The sequence below is a fragment of the Cibotium barometz genome, chromosome 5, assembly GCF_041138505.1.
Source record: "Cibotium barometz isolate CiBa-2024 chromosome 5, ASM4113850v1, whole genome shotgun sequence".
Taxonomy (NCBI): Eukaryota; Viridiplantae; Streptophyta; class Polypodiopsida; order Cyatheales; family Cibotiaceae; genus Cibotium; species Cibotium barometz.
The window spans coordinates 32,176,665-32,200,536 of NC_141050.1; positions in this window are offsets into that span (position 1 = coordinate 32,176,665).

Below are 23,872 nucleotides of genomic sequence, written 5' to 3' on the forward strand. Positions count from 1 at the left end.
TTCAAGCATTCTCCTCCATCAAACAACCGTTGATACACCCTATCATAGCCTTCCATTTTCAGCAACCCCCTAGGCTCACCATATATGGCCTCATCACCATCCACTGTCACACTTCCTCCTCCAGACCAGCTCTCATAATCTTGTGATGGAGACCACCACTCCTCACTTTTACTCCCCTCTGACATATCTGACTCCCACCCATAGTCAAATACCGAAATAACACTCATCTCATCATCAACCCCCATAATATACCGAAATAACACTCATCTCATCATCAACCCCCATCTCACGGTCACTCAATTTCCAACCCACATCATTGGCTTCCAACCCTTCCTCTGGACAACCTGCCAGACTCAAACTATAACCAAACCATTCATCCATATGCTGAGCATCCACATGTGGTGTGTCCACCATACACTCACTTCCCTTCAGCCCCTCAACATCACACACAGCAACCTCGTGCACTGCAGACCCATCATTGTCGCTTTCCTTCAGTTTCTCCAGCTTCAAGACCATTGGCGATCCTGCAAGATTCTCCACATCTTGCACAGGCATCTCTACCAAGTCCAAGCTCCCCAAACTCTCAGGCAAAGCATCTTGGTCCCCCTGACCAACAACAATAGTCTCACATGCATTCTCACCACTCACAACCACCAACTCATTCTCCTGGGCATGACAAGGAACACACACCTTATGATCAGCAACCACACCTCCAAAATCTATCACACCATCAACCAAAGGAGCATCCAGCTCACCATCAGTCACACCATCACTCCCTTCCTGCTGCACAACTGGCATGCAAGCACTCTTCTCCAAGGAAGCCATCTCCAACAGATCATCCACCAGTGCACTATCAAGTACACTGTCCAATTCACCATCCACACTCTCACCACAGGCTACAATATCCAACTCATCACCTGAATCATCCATAGATACTCCACCCATAGCATCTTCACTAGTAACACCTTGATCATCACTCTCTACCTTGACTGGCACCTGCAAGTCATTACTCTTTTCTGAATCAAAAAGATCATCCAAGCCATATCCATACTCAAACACATCAGGCTCCACAGCTTTAACATCACTTTCACAATCCACAGCACCATCAATAACCTCATCCTTCTCCTCCTCACCTTCTGAAGGCTCTTTAGGTCTGATTCCAGAAACCTCACCCTTCTCCATTCCCAACAGGCTAACCTGTCCCATAGCTTGCTCTGCAAATGTGACTTTATGGACCTCACAAACACTGGGCTGAATTGCCTCCTTCACCTGCATATTAGGGCCACTCACCCTATCACTCATTCCCAAGGACAATTGATATATTCCACCATTAGCTTTGGCTGGTCTCTCACATTGCGGACTCATATGACCCCACTCACCACAATTCCGGCATTGCACATCACACAGATACCCTTTCCCTCTTCCAATATCTGCTGAATTTCTTTCAAAACCAGATGATGCATCAATCTTTCTTCCCATGACACCTATGCCTCGTTCTTTTCCTGTGGACTCTATCCAATTCACGCTTAAAGACTTCATGAGCTCCACTGCATCATGAACCTCCCTCTTCAAAGAATCCTCCTGTTTAGGAACAACAGCAGCTTTTCTTCCAGGATGCATACCCTCAATCTCTGGCACCTTCACAAACCTCCTCGGCTCTTCCCGCATTCCCAACTGCCTCAAACGTTTCACCTTCCACTCCTTTTCACGAGCAACTCTGACAGCGTCCTCAAAGCTACCCAGGTTCTTCAGCTCCACCTTCAGACGGATCGTTGGCTCCAGACCTGCCACAAACCGCTCCCTCTTTATCATCTGCGGGGGTACTTCAGGAATCAGAGCCTCACACCATAGACTCCACAGTCTACCAAACTCTATCAGATACTGATCCACATCCTGACCGTCCTTCTGCTGAATGTTACACAATTCCTTCCACACTTCATTCGGACTCTTCACATGGACAAACTGTGCCAAAAATGCAGCTCTGACTACACGGTACTCAAGATCCTGTTGATGAATATTCCTGTGTGTAGTCACAAACATCTGCAGCCATACTTTTGCATCACCCTGCAAGCAATAAGTCAAAATCCGAGAAAGGATCTCCGGGCTTGCCCTATCTTTCATCAAGGCTGTAAATTCCATCCTCTCCAGAAACCTGGTTGCATTTTCCTGTGGCAATCCCCAATACTCCGGAAAATCCTGAGCCATCTTCCAAATCTTTCTTCACACAGCCCTGTTCTCTTTCACAAACCAGAGGAAATCTGCTCCTCTGTGGAGGCACCAAAAAGTGATGGCACGGAAGCGGTAAAGCTGTCTACGCCCTTATAGCATGCCACACTTCCACACACGCATGCAAACACACCAGAACACCAGACCAAAGAGCATGAACAAGACTCTTATTTCAGAAAGGACCTTGACCTTTACAGAGTCGGATATTCCAAAATATCCCAAACACCAGCTACACCAAGCACCCGCTCGCAAACAGCCCTCTCCAGCTCCTGGTCGCTCCAAATTCCTTCGCTCTTTCTTCTCTGCAGCAGCCCTTCTCGCTCTCTGCTTTGCACCTCACCTGAAGATCTCTCTATTATGCCACCAGCTCACTGCCAGTCCTCAAGGCAAACCAATCATCATCTCACTTTGTCACCATCCCAACAACCAGCCCAGGATAAACAAAACCCAGCCACACCTTTGAACTTCCTTGCTTCTCTGTGAGACTGCATCCACAATATTAGAACCCAACCACTCCAACGTTGATCAGCCTCTCGGTCTCCTCTGCATGAACCTGCAGCAGCTGCTCCAGCTACTTGCACTAGTCACCAACTCGTGCTTCAAAGTCCAGCCCGCTGCCGTCTTCACCTAGCCTTAGTACCCGCAGCAGCTATGCTACCTGCACCTCATCCAGTTAACCAAGGCGGCTTCTCTCAGCCCTTCACGTCCACTTCACCACACTTCATACACTGTGATGCCAGCCCTTTTACACCAGCTGCGCCTATCTGCTGTAGCGCAATACTAAAACATAAGGGGCCTCCTGCCCAGAACTGCTCTCCACGCTTGCAGCCAATTTTGCACTATCGCCAGCTTCTTTCGGCCCTACTACCCATGCGCTCACCAGCTCCTTCTCCTCTCGCCCAGCAGCTGTGCCTCACCTTGCCGGCTGCGCTCCACAGCTTCGCTAGCCTTCCAGCGCGTCACCTTACAACTGGCGTCTTCCACACCAGCTCCCACAAACTCCCACACGGCGGCTCCTTCAGCCAACCTCACACCATAGACCTGTAGCTGCGCTCGTACGCTCCAGAGGTCCCCAGAGAGTCTCCCAGCTCTCTACACGACCCCTGCACAGTCTCCTTCTGTCTTGCGCCCTGCAGTGCCCCCTGCATCCTTCGCAAAAGTGGCCCCTTCGCTTGTCTTGTATTCGGCGGCTCTAGCAAAGTCCACACACTCCTCACTTTCTTCTTTCTGCGCCGACTCACCTGCTTCCCGCCAGCTTCTGGACTGTGTGCTAGCCGCCACTCTCTTTTCCACGTAGCTCTCCCTCCTATGGCCACGTTTTCCATCATTTTATTTTATTAAAACCACCAATTATTCCCTTTTACACTAAATGCCCAAGGCAACATGGCCCCTCATTACCTTTTTTCTGCCCATGTCCACATACCTCAAATGCAACCTTGAGTACCCACTCATTTGGACACGCATACAACTCAAGTGGCCGAACAGTTGAGACCATCTCCAGCTACGATCCGGACGAGCTTGCTTCCAGAATTTCAATGTTGTCTCTGCACATTCACTTCCATCAAAACCCATAGCCTGCTTGCCGCATCCAGGACGCCCACGCTGAGTCAATGGGTGCTCCCATGACTTTACCACAACACGAACAACACTCATGTACACATGTACAAGTTGATTTTGAGGTTTCCAAAAAACTACACACATATTTAGCAACCCCCTTTCTTCTGCTGAGACATTTATGTCCAGCAGCTGCACAAACAGAAACCATTTATCCCCCTGGATCAAACAGAAACCTCGGTGCATCTACCTTCCAGTCCTTCAAGCATTCTCCTCCATCAAACAACCGTTGATACACCCTATCATAGCCTTCCATTTTCAGCAACCCCCTAGGCTCACCATATATGGCCTCATCACCATCCACTGTCACACTTCCTCCTCCAGACCAGCTCTCATAATCTTGTGATGGAGACCACCACTCCTCACTTTTACTCCCCTCTGACATATCTGACTCCCACCCATAGTCAAATACCGAAATAACACTCATCTCATCATCAACCCCCATAATATACCGAAATAACACTCATCTCATCATCAACCCCCATCTCACGGTCACTCAATTTCCAACCCACATCATTGGCTTCCAACCCTTCCTCTGGACAACCTGCCAGACTCAAACTATAACCAAACCATTCATCCATATGCTGAGCATCCACATGTGGTGTGTCCACCATACACTCACTTCCCTTCAGCCCATCAACATCACACACAGCAACCTCGTGCACTGCAGACCCATCATTGTCGCTTTCCTTCAGTTTCTCCAGCTTCAAGACCATTGGCGATCCTGCAAGATTCTCCACATCTTGCACAGGCATCTCTACCAAGTCCAAGCTCCCCAAACTCTCAGGCAAAGCATCTTGGTCCCCCTGACCAACAACAATAGTCTCACATGCATTCTCACCACTCACAACCACCAACTCATTCTCCTGGGCATGACAAGGAACACACACCTTATGATCAGCAACCACACCTCCAAAATCTATCACACCATCAACCAAAGGAGCATCCAGCTCACCATCAGTCACACCATCACTCCCTTCCTGCTGCACAACTGGCATGCAAGCACTCTTCTCCAAGGAAGCCATCTCCAACAGATCATCCAGTGCACTATCAAGTACACTGTCCAATTCACCATCCACACTCTCACCACAGGCTGCAATATCCAACTCATCACTTGAATCATCCATAGATACTCCACCCATAGCATCTTCACTAGTAACACCTTGATCATCACTCTCTACCTTGACTGGCACCTGCAAGTCATTACTCTTTTCTGAATCAAAAAGATCATCCAAGCCATATCCATACTCAAACACATCAGGCTCCACAGCTTTAACATCACTTTCACAATCCACAACACCATCAATAACCTCATCCTTCTCCTCCTCACCTTCTGAAGGCTCTTTAGGTCTGATTCCAGAAACCTCACCCTTCTCCATTCCCAACAGGCTAACCTGTCCCATAGCTTGCTCTGCAAATGTGACTTTATGGACCTCACAAACACTGGGCTGAATTGCCTCCTTCACCTGCATATTAGGGCCACTCACCCTATCACTCATTCCCAAGGACAATTGATATATTCCACCATTAGCTTTGGCTGGTCTCTCACATTGCGGACTCATATGACCCCACTCACCACAATTCCGGCATTGCACATCACACAGATACCCTTTCCCTCTTCCAATATCTGCTGAATTTCTTTCAAAACCAGATGATGCATCAATCTTTCTTCCCATGACACCTATGCCTCGTTCTTTTCCTGTGGACTCTATCCAATTCACCAATTCACGCTTAAAGACTTCATGAGCTCCACTGCATCATGAACCTCCCTCTTCAAAGAATCCTCCTGTTTAGGAACAACAGCAGCTTTTCTTCCAGGATGCATACCCTCAATCTCTGGCACCTTCACAAACCTCCTCGGCTCTTCCCGCATTCCCAACTGCCTCAAACATTTCACCTTCCACTCCTTTTCACGAGCAACTCTGACAGCCTCCTCAAAGCTACCCAGGTTCTTCAGCTTCACCTTCAGACGGATCGTTGGCTCCAGACCTGCCACAAACCGCTCCCTCTTTATCATCTGTGGGGGTACTTCAAGAATCAGAGCCTCACACCATAGACTCCACAGTCTACCAAACTCTATCAGATACTGATCCACATCCTGACCGTCCTTCTGCTGAATGTTACACAATTCCTTCCACACTTCATTCGGACTCTTCACATGGACAAACTGTGCCAAAAATGCAGCTCTGACTACATGGTACTCAGGATCCTGTTGATGAATATTCCTGTGTGTAGTCACAAACATCTGCAGCCATACTTTTGCATCACCCTGCAAGCAATAAGTAAAAATCCGAGAAAGGATCTCCGGGCTTGCCCTGTCTTTCATCAAGGCTGTAAATTCCATCCTCTGCAGAAACCTGGTTGCATTTTCCTGTGGCAATCCCCAATACTCCGGAAAATCCTGAGCCATCTTCCAAATCTTTCTTCACACATCCCTGTTCTCTTTCACAAACCAAAGGACATCTGCTCCTCTGTGGAGGCACCAAAAAGTGATGGCACGGAAGCGGTGAAGCTGTCTACGCCCTTATAGCATGCCACACTTCCACACACGCATGCAAACACACCAGAACACCAGACCAAAGAGCATGAACAAGACTCTTATTTCAGAAAGGACCTTGACCTTTACAGAGTCGGATATCCCAAAATATCCCAAACACCAGCTACACCAAGCATCCGCTCGCAAACAGCCCTCTCCAGCTCCTGGTCGCTCCAAATTCCTTTGCTCTTTCTTCTCTGCACCAGCCCTTCTCGCTCTCTGCTTTGCACCTCACCTGAAGATCTCTCTGTTATGCCACCAGCTCACTGCCAGTCCTCAAGGCAAACCAATCATCATCTCACTTTGTCACCATCCCAACAACCAGCCCAGGATAAACAAAACCCAGCCACACCTCTGAACTTCCTTGCTTCTCTCTGCATCCACAATATTAGAACCCAACCACTCCAACGTTGATCAGCCTCTCGGTCTCCTCTGCATGAACCTGCAGCAGCTGCTCCAGCTACTTGCACTAGTCACCAACTCGTGCTTCAAAGTCCAGCCGTTGCCGTCTTCACCTAGCTACCTGCACCTCATCCAGTTAACCAAGGCGGCTTCTCTCAGCCCTTCACGTCCACTTCACCACACTTCATACACTGTGATGCCAGCCCTTTTACACCAGCTACGCCTATCTGCTGCAGCGCCATACTAAAACATAAGGGGCCTCCTGCCCAGAACTGCTCTCCACACTTGCAGCCAATTTTGCACTTTCGCCAGCTTCTTTCGGCCCTACTACCCATGCGCTCACCAGCTCCTTCTCCTCTCGCCCAGCAGCTGCGCCTCACCTTGCCGGCTACGCTCCACAGCTTCGCTAGCCTTCCAGCCCGTCACCTTACAACTGGCGTCTTCCACACCAGCTCCCACAAACTCCCACACGGCGGCTCCTTCAGCCAACCTCACACCATAGACCTGTAGCTGCGCTCGTACGCTCCAGAGGTCCCCAGAGAGTCTCCCAGCTCTCTACACGACCCCTGCACAGTCTCCTTCTGTCTTGCGCCCTGCTGCTGTGCAGCGCCCCCTGCCGCCTTCGCAAAAGTGGCCCCTTCGCTCGTCTTGTATTCGGCGGCTCTAGCAGAGTCCACACACTCCTCACTTTCTTCTTTCTGCGTCGACTCACCTGCTTCCCGCCAGCTTCTGGACTGTGTGCTGGCCGCCACTCTCTTTTCCACGTAGCTCTCCCTCCTATGGCCACGTTTTCCATCATTTTATTTTATTAAAACCACCAATTATTCCCTTTTACACTAAATGCCCAAGGCAACACGGCCCCTCATTACCTTTTTTCTGCCCATGTCCACATACCTCAAATGCAACCTTGAGTGCCCACTCATTTGGACACGCTCAAGTGGCCGAACAGTTGAGACCATCTCCAGCTACGTTCCGGACGAGCTTGCTTCCAGAATTTCAACGTTGTCTCTGCACATTCACTTCCATCAAAACCCATAGCCTGCTTGCCGCATCCACGATGCCCACGCTGAGTCAATGGGTGCTCCCATGACTTTACCACAACACGAACAACACTCATGTACACATGTACAAGTTGATTTTGAGGTTTCCAAAAAACTACACACAACGTGGTTAAGCCAGCTTCTCATCATGCTGCATTGGACCAAACAATAATTAGGGTAGGGTGTAAAGGAGGTACAAGAAGGATTGTTTTGCAAATAAATGTAAAATAAAAGACACTTACTAGAGCATTGCAAGAATGATAGTATCTGAGCAATACTCATTCTTATGAGCCAATGCTGCCAAGCATGGTTTTGTCAAGTCAAAATTATTCACTGAAGTTTCATCCTCAATATGGACAACTATGTTAGGGCCCCAGCTCCTGCAACCTTCTCTGTATCTGCAGCTCCCTCTGTACAGTCTCCACATCTATAACAGATTTGGATTCTTTTATTTGCTGCTTCAGTGACTCCTCATAAGTAGCTTTCCCTCTGGTGTTCTTTGAGTGGGTTACTTCAACAACCTTAACCTCATCTACCTTCAACTTTCTTGTAGGTGGAATTAATAATATGTCTCTCATCTTGATGTCCTACCATACATTGCATCTTCAAAATATTTCTCCAAGTAATCCTCTGCCATTTCCTGTAAGGAAAGAATGGCAGTCTTGTTCCACCTGAAACCAAGGTGCCAACTATCACATATGTCTTTCACTAGTCTCTAAAAAGGTACCTTGGGGATTGCAAAGCCTATAGCTTTCTATTGCTTCCTGATCTCCTTTAGCACACCTGCACTATGTTTCAATCTCTTGGCCTTTTGCTGGAGCAGGCTCATTGGCTTCCCCTTCCTGCCATGTGTAACTCTTCCCTTTGGAAATTCCTTGATACCTGCCTCAACTGCTGCTGCTGCAAGCCCTGGCCCCTTGCCAGCACTCCTTGCAGTTGACTTGGTTCTAGCCATCACTCTGACAAGCTGCACACAAAGCAATGGAAAGAGATTACAGCCATGGAGAACATGGAATGATACAAAAAGGCAATGACAGGGGTGGATGAAGCAACATTTATAAATTTGTAACAAAACGCGATTTCGACAGTTTGAAATTCCTAATAGCTCACTCTCGCGTTTTCCTGCAAATACTTGAAGTAACATGTTGGTACATTCCTACAGTGATTTCTCTGTCTTTACAACTAAATACAATACATTAGGAAAAAAGGAAGCTCATTTTGGGACATTTTAGAAGAGAGAGAAAATAGGCTCTCAACCAATCAGGAGTGGGCAAACGTTACGTTGAAAATTCAACAAAAGAAGATGAAAATAAGAAAAATAAATAGTATTGTATGTTCATAGAAGCGTGTCACATTAATAAGGTGATTCAATTTGAATCTTTAAAAAATTTATTTTTTGTGCAGAATTTGGTGATTCTGACATTGCAAACGCGTCCGAAACGGCCCAAAACCCCAAAAACGGCACTTGAAACACTGGAATCGGACATCCGGAGGCTCGGAAACGGCCAAAAAAGGCCCCAAAAGTGAATTTGCAACAAAACGCGATTTCAGCTGTTTGAAATTCCTAAACCCTTCGCCTCGCGTTTTCCTGCAAATTTATGAGACAACCTGCTGGAACATGCCTTCAGTCATTTCAACCAGCCCAATTCAAAAGTCTTTCTGCTTGTGGTATTTATTCTAATATCTAAGCTACATCACATCCCAAAAGTATGTGTTATACTATTAAACAAGAAGATAAGGATATAGAGAGTCTTACTGACCTGGAAGCTATCTGTGGGTGTGCTGTGCTGTTGATGAGTACCCTGTGCTAGGGATGAACCTGTGCTGCTGGTCAGGATGCTGATGGTGCAGAGTAGGGAGGTAGGGAGGCAAGAGAGCTGAGAGGGGAGGGCCAAGACAGGAGAGATTAAACAAGAGGGAAAAGATTAGTGCAAAATACAAAAAAGGCAGCTACTAAATGATGGAGCCGTTTTTTCACACGTGTGGATGGGACCCAGATCTCTTGGAGTTTGAAACTTGGCACTGTGAATGGGACACTTTTTACCTTGGAACTTGTGCCAATCATGATTTCATAATCAGTTCCATAACCACTCTTCCCTCCCCGTCTTTCATCCTTGCCAGCACCCTCCCATCATCCTTTTCCTTCCCTCTCTGATCCCTTCCTACCCAACACACTCCATCCAGACTGCAACCTGCCTGAAGACTACTACCACTGCTAGATCTCCAGGTTACCTAGGCTGTAGCTCAAGTTTGGGAGAGAGCAGAAGATTCACCAGTGCAACTCTAACAGCATGGAAAAGGAAAAGAAAGGTCAGAGTTCTATATCCTTTTCAATGTTTTTTGATATATATTTCTTCCATCCATAGAATTCTTGATGTCCAGATATCTGGGCAATTCCCATCCACCACATCCCATATCCCGAATTTCCACATCCTAGTTTTATATTTGCAACAAAACGCGATTTCGGCTGTTTGAAATTCCTAAAGCTTTCTCCTCGCGTTTTCCTGCAAATTCATGAGGTAGCCTGCTGGAACATGCCTTCAGTCATTTCAACCAGTCCAATACAAAAGTCTTCCTGCTTGTGGTATTTATCCTAATATCTAAGCTACATCACATCCCAAAAGTATGTGTGTTATACTATTAAATAACAAGATAAGGATATAGAGAGTCTTACTGACCTGGAAGCTATCTATTTGATTGGAGATGGATATCAATAGAACTTAGAAGTTTGCAACAAAATGCGAGGAGAGTGCTTAAAATTTTCCAAATAGCCCTATATCGCGTTTTCCTGCAAATTCCTATATTTCTTTTGGTTTTCATTTCTTCCTCATTGTTTTGCTTTCTTTGGCCCTGGGGAATTCTTCCTAGTATCATCTACTGTCCAGGAATCTTTGAGGTGATCCTAGCATTTGATTGGAGATGGATAGCAATAGAAATGGAAAATTTGCACAACAAAATGCGAGGAGAGTACTTGACATTTTCCAAATGGCCCTACATCGCGTTTTCTTGCAAATTCCTGTGTCCCTTTTGGTTTTCACTTCTTCCTCATTGTTTTGCTTTCTTTGGCCCTGGGGATTTCTTCCTTGATGATGAGAAAAGTTTTTGCTTTGGAACAGTTGATTCTCAGGCCCCTCCTTTCAAGAGAAAGTTGGACTTTTCTGCTGCTATACTTAGACCATAGCAATCACCAGGTGAGTCATGTGTGCTCATGAAGGGAGTTGTTTGGTGATATCCTATACATTCCCTGATTACATATGTCAGCATATAGAATTCATGATATATAAATTTTGGTTCAGGAAAAAGGAAGAGACTGGAGCAGAAAGCTGAGTCTTCCCTCTCAAAACAAAAGGAATCAGAAGAGCACAAATCTCCAGATTTGCTCCTATTTGACTTTCTTCACAAATGCAAGGCTCAGAGGAACTTCCACATATACTATAGTATTTTCAAACAGGGAGTTCAGTATGAGCTCTGTATTGGAGCATCACAGAGATTTTCTTTCAGATCATTGGGATACCTTCAAACAACTGCCAGAGGCAGGAAGAATTGTGGAAGGTGAAAAGGTTTTTGTGCATATAAATCATATTGTCTCCATTGACAGGCTGAGGTACCATGTGAATAGAAGATTTGACAGCCTGCCTGAGAAATATAAATTCAACTGTAGCTTGCACACCAGAAAGTGTAGAGTGCTTGAGGAAACCATGGCATTCCTTATGTACATTGTCTTTAGTCAGTACTCTCTAGAAGAGCAAGGGCAGGAGGCTGAAGAACAAGACACATTTGAAGCAGAGGAAAAAGAGGATGTTCTTGTGGCAACAGAAATGGCAAAGCAAGAATTAGATATCACTCTCCAGGAAAAAGAGTCCAATCAAGATCAAAAAGAGAGTTCCGATTGGTAGGCCCTGTGGGAGTAATAGGATTTAGTCATCAAATATAGCACAAACATTATGTTGAAGTTGAACTGATTTGTACAAAGTCTTTGATCCTCTACCTTTCCCTTTTGCATTTGTCCCATCACCGTACGACACTTCAATACTCTTCCCACACTCAGTAGCTTCTAAAAGCGTTTGACACTCATCAGTACATACTTAGTAGCTTCTAAAAGCGTTTGACACTCAGTACCTTATTAGTAAGGATCAATAGTGTGTCTAGCATAATTAAGTAGTATTGATTGAATTTTTTGTGTGTAGCTCATGGATGTATTGATGCTTGTTTAATATAGATCACATGTTTCACAAAAGAAATACTTTTGATGGAGTCTCAAAACATATAGGCATAACACCAAGAGTCACTTGTTCCACAAAATAAAAATCTATTGATTGAGTTTGAAAACATGTAGACATAACACCAATAAGTTACAAACTGCTATTCATGTTTACTTGTCCATTTATGGTTTCTAAATATCTTCGAATCCCTCCATTGTCTATGTCTCTCTGCTGCCATTGAATTGTCCAAAGTTTGTCTTCGTCTTTGCTTTTGGGCTAGAATAAAAGCAAGCTTGACTTTGGAGCTAGCAACTTTTCTTTTAGCATGCAGCCTCTGTAGTATGCCTCGGTAAAACCATTGGAAGACTTCCTTCAGACTATTTGCCTTTTGACTCCCTCCGTAGTGTTGTGTGTGTCTAAAAAATGCATTACGTGCCATGTAGTGAGACTTCTCCATGCCTTGGGTAGACCAAATTGCTGGGCATCCATACTTTTTGACAAAATAGGGAAGGTGGTTGTAGATGATATGCTGTTTTCACAGAGACATAAGAATGCATAGTAAGTTATAAAAAAAAAAGAGGATCACACTTAAGTAAAAGAAGAAGACAGAACTTTACCATGTAGTGAGTTATATTGCAGGCTGTCCAAGAATGCTGTTTTCACAGAGACATAAGAATGCATAGTAAGTTATAAAGAAAAAGAGGATCACACTTAAGTAAAAGAAGAAGACAAAACTTTACCATGTAGTGAGTTATATTGCAGGCTGTCCATGCGTCTTTCATTGACTTCCCAAAATGTTTAATTGCCTCTTCAAAGTTCGTGTAATCACTTTTTGTCCATGTTACATTGTCACAGAACATGAAGAGTTGATCAAGAGACCTCCACACCTCTGCCTTCACATTTCGTGCTTCTCCATCTGCCTCATGATCTTTCACGGCATTATGGACTTGCTTTCACAATCCATAATTAATCCTTGAAACTGTTCTACCTTGCCTTACTTGCTTACTACTGTGTTTGGGTGTCGAGACAAGAATCTTCTTTCCTTAACACCACCAATACAGGGCTTGATTGGTACCTCCTTGCCATTGGTAGACTTTTTAAAATCCTTTGTGATATGAACATCACCTCCATGCAGACCTATATCAGATAACACTTTTTCCAATGCTTGAAGAGCATCCTTTCTATTTTTTTGGGACGAAGTTTCCAAGCAAATCCAATATACAAAAATACCAATTTCTCAATAATTCGACATAGACTATGCAATGAGCATATGTGAACATTACATAGTGGAATGTCAAGAATGGCCTTAAAGTGAGGGTCAACTTTATCTCTATTAGGTGCTCTCTTCCACCATTTGGAATCCATTACTTGAGCTGATTCTTTGCAGTAAAGACAAGGAGACTTTGAGTTGCCTCCTTTACTAACGTTATACATGCACTTAAGTGTTCTAAGATCCCCCGCCATGTGCCACTCTACTTGAAAATCACCTTTTCCTGCAGCATGGAGATTCTCTCCTCGCACTTGTCTTTTATTTATTCTTGGTATTTCCGTGTGGTGAAACACCCAATCTAGTGTTTCATGGTCTTCTATCTTTACCTGTGATTATAGAAAACAAAAGTCTTACTATAAAAGATTTGAAAACAATGACTAAAATTAAGTACGAAACAAAAAAATGATCATACCTGGAACGAGCCTAACCACCATATGTGTTTCTCTGACTGCACACTAAAATACTTCGAACTCGCTTCAGTCAATGATGTATCAAGTGCTCCATTCATCAATGTAATAGTAATCCTTTCCATTTTCTTTTCCTTTACAACCTCACACTCATCCAGTTTGATAACAAATTTCAAAATGCCTTTGCACTCCTCAAATGTTATTCCATAAAACTCGACCATTCTTCTTTGAAGTTGTTGTAGATCTACAAATATATTGTTCCAAGGGTCATACACAGTGGTTCCTTTACCACCATGAAATATTTCTTCAATATGCTTGTCAATCTCATAGTCTTTTTGTAACATGAATCGTGGAAGTGTGGCAGTATCCATGTAAATATTTTGAAAAAGTGCAATCATCAAGTTCAGTGATGGATTCTTTATGAGAGGCCTGTACACGTCGTCAAAAGAGATGCGGAATCTTCGGGAAACAAAAAAAAACTAAGGAGATATTTAATGCAAAATCGTGTTAGTTAGACAAAAGATTATCTTATTCCTTTCTGAACTGACAGTTCTGTAGTCCTTACTGACAGTTCTGAGCCACGTTTCCGTATTTTACTATTTTTGAGGTCTTTTAGGAGAGAAATAAATCAAAAAATAGTGAATTTCTTACAGGGCCCCAAAATGAGCTCCCTTTTTTCCTAATGGAGGCCAACAGGCAATTGAAGGAAGAGATGGACAAGGAAAAGGAAAGCCAAGCTAGGGCTAAGGGCCAAATCTTCTTGATCATAGAAGAGCACATAAAAATCATAAGAAAGGTGCAGGCTAAAGTAGACAAAGATAAAGTGGAGCTAGTCAAAGCAGAAGCCAGACTGACAGTCTTGGATGCCGAGGAGTTCCCATAAGTATATGAGCTAGAAGCGAAAAAGATGGAACAGTGGAAAAGTCATGCCATGGAGGACCTAAAGGAGGTGTGGGGTGAATATTTGAAGAAAATAATAGTGGCAATGCAACCCTCCACACCTACTTGCAGGCAGAAAGTTCCAATGTTGACAGGAGCCGACCTTACAAGAGCACTGGAGACTGCTGCCCATAGACAAGGAGACAAGGCGGCAGGACATAACAGAGTAGGCACCAACAAAGAGAAAGAGCTACAAGTACAAAATGAGATGCTAAATATGGAACTAGAGACATGGAAGAAAAGGTTTACTTAGCTCAAAAAGTGATGGGAAGAAGGTGCACAAGTAGCATGAGGGGAAGGGGAAGGATCTAGTTTGGTTCAAAGGACCATCAATGGATATATTCCCTAATGATAAACTCTGAGTGTGAGGTCCCTATCCCCATCGGTAAACGAATTCAAGGGTTCTAGTAGTGGAAGTAGCACTTCTTGCGCGGGGTAGGGTCTCACACTCGGGGCCTCGCCCACGGATATCCGGACAAGAGACTAATCCATCAGTTCTTCCAAAACCGATCTCGGAAAAACTTCCCTTGCCCAGAAAGCACGGGTATTTCCTCTAGGATAACTTTTGTCTGACGTAGTCAAAAGCCTTAACTAACTAAACTGATCTGACCGAACCCGTAAGTCCCAAGTCAGATCAGGGAAAAGATTGCGCTTGGGTCATAGAGACCAACACTTTTTCTCTCATTGAGAGGCACAACCGTTGATTCTTTTCCATAGAACAATTTTTGTCCAGGATTTACTTCATCTATCGTACTATAACAAAATTGAGTCTCAATTTAAGGATCCATCAGTCCAGCCTACCCTATCCAGTCTCGTGGGTTAGCCAACCGCCCAACCACTGTAGTGATGGGATCCAATTAAGAATTTGGTTAGGTTTTGTCTCGGGTACCAGGGAAAAGAGTTCGTAGGTCCCCAAGCCATATTCATGCAAACTTAAAACTAGTCACACCACTTACAAACCCAATATGAAATTGCCTTTTTCTCAGCATCAGCTATCTTTAAAACAATCATTTAATGAAACCATTGTGTCATTGATCACAATCCTCAAAATCTCCGGTTGAATCCTTATTTCCAATCATTCCTTTATCATGTACCTATGGCATCATTGGCAACCAGAACGCTCACCACCTGTTCACTTAGGGGCCTTTTCGATAGTTCCTAGCTCATAGTAACCGGCAATATATTCACATATCAAAATGGAATCTCCATTGAAGATCAGCAAGATCAACCAATGGATCCATATAAAAGAGCCATGGACTCATCCGTTTTGAGGACCAGCAAGGTCAACCAACCAGATCCATGCCCGAATTCAGAAAACAACTCTTACTCCTTGTTCCAATATCTTCCCCGACGTACGTGTGGGTATCTTCGGTGACCCAGAGCCCGAGCACCGTATGGTCAGCACCCTCTAGGATCCTTTGCAGGTCACCTAGCGCTTCACTCATAGGCCGCTTAGGCCGCTTCCTTGGTCCCTCATCCACTGTATCGGAAGCTCACCATTTAAATCAAACCAAGGCTAGTCAAGACCTCGGCCGGACCTGTCGACTCTCCGTCAGCAGTTGCAACTTTAACAGGTCTCCCCATGACCTCATTCACAAGACGGTCAAAATGCTTCCCCAGCATTCTTGACATAAAATAATCATTTAAAAATAGATTTCACATACAAATACAGTTCCAACAATATTTCCATTTTTCTCATCACTCCACATCCTTTCACATTAGTCCCCATCTTTTCTTATCTTCCCACAATTTTTTTTTCATTGATTCCTATCACATTACATCATCCCCACACATCAATCCACATTATCCACACATCAATCCACATTATCCACACATCAATCCACATCATCCATACATCCATCCACATCATCCACACCAATCCACATCATACATACATCCATCCACATCAATCCACATTATCCACACATCCATCCACATCTTCCATACATCCATCCACATCAATCCACATTATCCACACATCAATCCACATCATCCACGCCAATCCACATCATCCATACATCCATCCACATCAATCCACATTATCCACACATCCATCCACATCTTTCATACATCTATACACATCAATCCACACGTCAATCCACATCATCCATACATCCATCCACATCAATCCACATTATCCACACATCAATCCACATCATCCATACATCCATCCACATCAATCCACACATCAATCCACATTAATCCACATTCATTTCATAAGTATTCCCATTCTCATCTAATCACATCTTTTTCTATCTCATCACTTATTTCCTCATTTATCCTCATCAGATCACATCTACTTGCATCTACTCATACATCTCATCACTTCACATATATTAACATCTATTGAGTTTACATCGCATCTTATCACATCCATTTCACATCACATCTCATTCATTTACACCCTGATTCACATGCTAACACATTCATTCACGTCCCTTATCGTTCATTCACATCCCGATTCACATGTTATCACATTCATTCATATCCTATATCATTCATTTACATCTTGATTCACATGACATCACATCTCATCTATTCATTCACATTTATCTAATTCGCATCACATATCATTATATCTATTTACCTTTCATTCATTTACACCCCGATTCACATGCTAACACATTCATTCACGTCCCTTATCGTTCATTCACATCCCGATTCACATGTTATCACATTCATTCATATCCTATATCATTCATTTACATCCTGATTCACATGACATCACATCTCATCTATTCATTCACATTTATCTAATTCGCATCACATATCATTATATCTATTTACCTTTCATTCTCATCACTTCTATTCTCATCACATCCATCCATCCATTCTTTTCCATCTATCTGATTCACATTACATCTCATCACATCTATTCACCTCACATTCTCGTCACTCCTATTCTCATCGCATCGCATCCATCCATTCATTCCCATCAATCTGATTCGCATCACATATCATCACATCTATTTACCTTTCATTCTCATCACTTCTATTCTCATCACATCCATCCATCCATTCTTTCCCATCTATCTGATTCACATCCCATCTCATCACATCTATTTACCTTTCATTCTTCCCACTCATCACTTCTATTCTTATCACATCCATCCATCCATTTGTTCCCATCTATCTGATTCGCATCTCATCTCATCACATCTATTTACCTCTCATTCTCATCACTTCTATTCTCATCACATTCATCCATCCATTCATTCCCATCTATCTGATTCGCTTATTCCCATCTCATCACATCGATTTACCTCTCATTCTCATCACTTCTATTCTCATCACATCACATCCACCCATCCATCCATCCATCCATCCATTCATTCCCATCTATCTGATTCGCTTCTTCCCATCTCATCACATCGATTTACCTCTCATTCTCATCATTTCTATTCTCATCACATCCATCCATCCATCCATTCATTCCCATCTATCTGATTCGCATCACATATCATCACATCTATTTACCTTTCATTCTCATCACTTCTATTCTCATCACATCCATCCTCTATTCATTCTCATCTATCTGATTCATATCACATCTTATCACCTCTATTTATAGAATGTAAGAGAATTCTTATTTTTGATATAAAGATTCTTTACGCATCTATTTATGCATAAGAACAACTTCAGTGGGAAATAACACTTTTATAAAAATCCATTTATGCATCTATTTATGCATAAATTCAATTTTAAGGAGAATAACACTTTCGAAATAAAAATAAATCTTTTATGCATCTTGCTATGCATAAATTCAATTTTAATGAGAATAACTCTTTTGAAATAAAAATAAATTTCTTTATGCATCTTTCTATGCATAAAATCAAAATTGATGAGAATAACTCTTTTGAAATAAAAATAAATTTCTTTATGCATCTTTCTATGCATAAAATCAAAATTGATGAGAATAACTCTTTTGAAATAAAAAATAAATTTCTTTATGCATCTTTCTATGCATAAAATCAAAATTTGATGATAGTAACGCTTTTATAAAAAAATTCTTTTATGCATCTATTTATGCATAAATTCAATTTGAATGAAAGTAACACTTTTATGATAAAAAAATTCTTTTATGCATCTATTTATGAATAAAAATCAATTTTGAGATTTCAGATGTAGGTGAGCTTTTGGAGCACTTCACTATGTACAAGCCCATCATGATCATTACTAGGCCAGACTTAAGCTATACTTTTGGACTTGTGAGTTAGTTTATGCAGCCCCCTAGGAAGCCACACTTGGACATTGTGGCTATACAGATTCTTAGGTACATAAAGTCCACAGTTGATTATGGACTTTTCCTATGAGGTTGGTATAGAGATACAACTACATGGGTACATAGACACTGATTGGGGTGGTAGTGTTGTAGACTGGAGATCTACCACTAGTGGTTTTATGTTCTTATTTGGGAGTGCTGCTGTGAGTTTGAGTAGTAAGACGCAACTAACAATTGCCTTGTCGAGTACAGAGGTAAAGTACAGGGGTGCTATTATGGTATCTTGTGAGGTAGCTTGGTTTCAGAAGCTACTTGGTGATATGGGTGAGCCTGTGGTTTTATGTTCTTATTTGGGAGTGCTGTTGTGAGTTCGAGTAGTAAGATGCAACTAACAATTGCCTTGTCGAGTATAGAGGTAAAGTACAGGGGTGCTATTATGGTATCTTGTGAGGTAGCTTGGTTTCAGAAGCTACTTGGTGATATGGGTGAGCCTGTGGATAGGGTAATTGTCATTTATTATGACAACATGGCATACAATTAGCCAGTAACCTAGTATACTATGCTAGAATAAAGCACATTGAGGTTGCACTATCACTTTGTGAGGGAGAAGGTTCTAGGCAGATGATGTAGATTTGGTATATGTTAGCCTGAGGATCAGGTGGCTGACATCTTCACACGAAGGCATTATGTGCAGAGAAGCTCCATAGGTTTAGGAGCTTACTTGGAGTGCAGTGTGTGCAATTGAGCTCAAGGGGGAGTGTTGAGATATCAAGATCAACTAGTGGTATGGTGGCCGGACATTGATGATTCCCCTGGGTGATAGCTTTGGCACTTATGCCATTTGCATGGTTGGTGATATTATGGTTGATATGCTACCAGTGGTGGATGACAGGCTATGTGATAGCCACTTTGGAGTTCTAGAGTTATGGAATAGTTATATTGTTGGGTTCACTCTGACTGACCATTTGTATATTATTGTAGGAGAGTACTTTCCCTTTATGTATGTATTCTTATATTTTAGTTATATGGTTGTAGAAAAAAAAAGAAAATAGAAGAAAATTTAGCCATCTATCTCTCTCTTGTGTCTTGCACTCTCTTGTGTATGTGTGTTTGCTTGCAAGGAACTCAAGCTATCTCTCTCCCCTCCATGTTCTCTTTAGAATTTTTATGTGGTGGCTTGCAAGTGTAGGGATCTTACCTTGGTGAGATTGATCCAACGATGTGACCTAGTCGACCTCCCTTGAAATGTCCATGTTGTGGTAGAACTGAGTCAATGAAGTGCAAGGTTAGAGAGAGATCTAGGCCCCAAGATTATTGGTTTTGAAAGGTCTTGAGGCTAACCTTGTTGACATAAGGGGCTACCTCAGGTAGTTGGAAAATGGCATAACATTGTCTCGATGTATAAGTGACCCTAAAGTGATTTTTAAGGGGGGTTTTGATTTGGGCATAAATTTGGGTTTCTTTGACTTTGTAAAGCATGATGGGATCGAGGAAGCATGAATTGCCCCTACTACTAATGGTGATTGCCATTTTGGAAAATGGATTAGAAAGATCCAAATGCCGATTCCTAGGTTTCCTACACTATGTGGATAATGTGGATGTAGCTCTGTCCAACATTGGCTTCTACAAGGATGTTCCTTACGTAGGGATTAAGTCCTTAGTTTTAGTGTATGCACAAGTTTTTTGTGTGAAGTGCAATTGTAGGGGAGAGGGTTGGACATAGCAAAAAAACAAGACTTAATGAATGGTTGGGACTAAGTGAGAGAAGAATGGCCATAATGTAGAGAATGTGCTGACAAGTTAATGTGGGCCATATGTGAGCTTGGAATGGGTTTTGTGCACTAAGCATGCCTAAAAATGGATTACCTGGTTAGGTTCAGAGTGGGGATGGGTCTCTATATGCAAATTCTTTAATTCGTTACTTTAAGAGGAGAGGAGAATTTTTCCTTTGTAAAAGAAACTCCATACAAACGAGAGTTCTCTAACTAGAAAGAGAAAATTTATAACTTTAAGGAAAGGATTGAAATTGAGGGGGGGAAAATGAACAATAGCATACTTGCTCAAAGAAATTCATGTATACAATGAAGTTAACCAAGGAAAATACATTCCATTCATAAGAAAAACTCCATACAAATGAGAGTTCTCTAACTGAACCAAAAAGAGAAAACTCACACATATAGGTATTCTCTAACTTTATTCAATTAACGGGCAACACTACATGGTGTGCTTGCACCACTACTAAACTAGGTGTCCTTTTCTTTCACTAACTTCTCGAGCTCCTCTCAAAGAATGGTTTCTTCACGTTGGTGGTGATGTATCCAAATGCTCATCAAATCCCTATTTCATTACTCAATTTTAAATTCCATTGATATACATCTCCACTTTCAAATGGACCATCTTCATTGAGTTTGTTCCATAGCTTTTGCACTTCTAGACCCCCTTCAATGCGCTTAAATATTTCACGTTTAGGCTCTTCTCTCTCTTTGACTTGCATCGATAGCTTAGATAAAAGCTTGGTGAAGGCTTCTTTCATGTTCGTCACAGTGCTACTGGAGGTAGACATGTTGGAGTGATGAGACGGAGAAAGAAAGAGGCTCAAGGTTTAGGGTTTAGAGTTAGAGAAGGAATGAGGAAGAGCTTCTTGATGGACTATGTGTTTAACTAGAGGAATTTTTTTAAAATCTAATGAGAGAGAGGTGGGACCTTCATATAGTTTTACACCATTCATCTAAATGGTTTGGCCATACACGTATTACCTCTCATTTTTTAGGTGCATGCAAAAATGAACACCACTCCTCACGTAAAGTGTCTCTCGTTATTTGCAAAAGAAAAAGTGATTTCCCTTTTAATATGAATTAATCAAAGCTCATTACCACCACATTGTTCACTCCTTATTCAAAAAAGAATAAGTGGTTTCCCTTTATTTTTTATTTTATTAGAAGTTCTTTGTCACCACTCTATTCACTCGTTATTCAACAAAGTGAAATTGAATTCCATTCCATTCTATTCTATTCCATTAACATCATAAAAAACAAGTATTTTCCTCTTTAACTTCTTCAAAGATGGTGCAAGACACGGATTTCAGGAAATAAAGATCTTTTATAACACTATTCATAAATAAGATTACAAAAAATCATCCGAAGGTATGTGATCAAGCTATTTTCAAGGAGAGATGCACAGAAATGATCCCTCAGCACTGCATGCTTGCACTGGCATTGACCTTCTTGCACTCAAAATCCTGGCAAGGTCTTCCTTCTTCAGATGTGGCTGGTGTATGAATATGATATTGTTTGCATCGAGCCCAAGTACACGTAGACAAAATACATGTGCTTACATGCAACAACTGGATGACACCACTTGATCTCAACTAAAAATATGGACATATACAACACGGTAGCTTTGAAATCATCACATCATACCTCTCACCTTGCATCCTTAAGAGTCAGACTCTACTATAGACACCTCATGTTCCATTTTCTTCACAACCCTTTCTGCAATTACTGGAGCTAACAAAGTGAGAGCATTGTCTATCCTCTTTGCTGCTATTTGTGACACTCTTGTCCTGTACCTCGGGGTTCTGCTTGCTTCTGTGTTCTCCTCTTGAAAACTCTCCTTTTGCAGAATAAATTTTGCTTCTTCTAGAGCTTGCACCTCATTGCTCATAAGGCTTGTGCCCTTTTAAACTGGGAGGGTGCACGGGTCCATTTGTGATTATGAAGCATATGGACCATGTGTGGTCCACACTTGTATTGCAAAACCACATTAACTGTCTCTACACTGCCGACATGTCCACTCATGCACCTCATAAAAGCTAGGCACCAATACCCCTCTTCTTGACTGTTTGATTTGTTTTCTACATTTCCTTGCTTGGCCACCTAGTCATGCTTGACAGTGACTTTGTTATTAATTTTCATACGACTAATTGCCCACATTGTATCATGAATATCTGATTCTCGTACTCTTTGCACTCCCTCTTCTTCCTCTATTTGCACACCTCAATTTGTTTGTTGCTCTTGTGTAAATTCATTTTTTTTCCTTTACCCTTTTGAGGTTGATTCTCAGTAATATATTTAGGCCTATGGGAGCTATTTCCGTCATCATCCATGATAGTTTGTGGACGCCGTTCATGGTGCACTATCTTGTTATTGCCCATGGCGTTGGAAACGTGAAACATGGGAGTTTCTCTAATAGTTTCTCCCACCAACCTACTTGTTGCGGTTGGGCTTGGTGATGATCCATTCTTGTTAGCACACCTCTCTAATAACTTTGTGATGCTTGGACCAGACCCTACCTGCTTCCCTTGTTAGAATGCTTGCCTTTTTTCACTTTGAAGCAGTGAGTTTGCTAGGTCTATCTCACTACTGTATCATAAAGAGAGATGGTCCCCTTGAAAACCTTGCCAGCAAGCCAACTAGCATGCTTGGATTTTGCTATGTTTTTTCGTCGTGGAGCATACTCCGACATAGATTCATCCACAACTTTTGTTATGAAGAAGGAAATCAAATATAATATCAAATATAACTACCATCAACCAGTAAACAATTGTCTCACCCTGACAAACTATTTTCTCCAATGAGGGTATCAGACATTTCACTAGCTCAGCCACCAACAATCCATAGCATGAATATTTCCATCTGCCACTTTGCTTACCCCACCATGCTCTTATATATTTGTATTTAGCTAAGGCTTCCTCCTTGCTTTCAGCACACTCCATTGCCTACATAAAAGCTGATGTTCATCTTGGTAATTCTTTACCACGTACTGCTGTGTGTGTATGTGGAGACTTTGTTCCCACCAATGGAACACGCATGATCTTTATCTACCCTCCATTTTGTTGTCTAGCCTGCCATTGTAAATAGTCCTCATAGCCCTCCAATTCACCCCACCCTTGTTCGCCACATGAAGCTAGAAAAGTCCAGTTTTGATAGCTCCTTTTGCTCACACTATCTTGTTAAGCATCTGCCAAAACATGGCTTGTGCATCGGTATCTTCCTCCTTCATTTCGCAAGTGGCA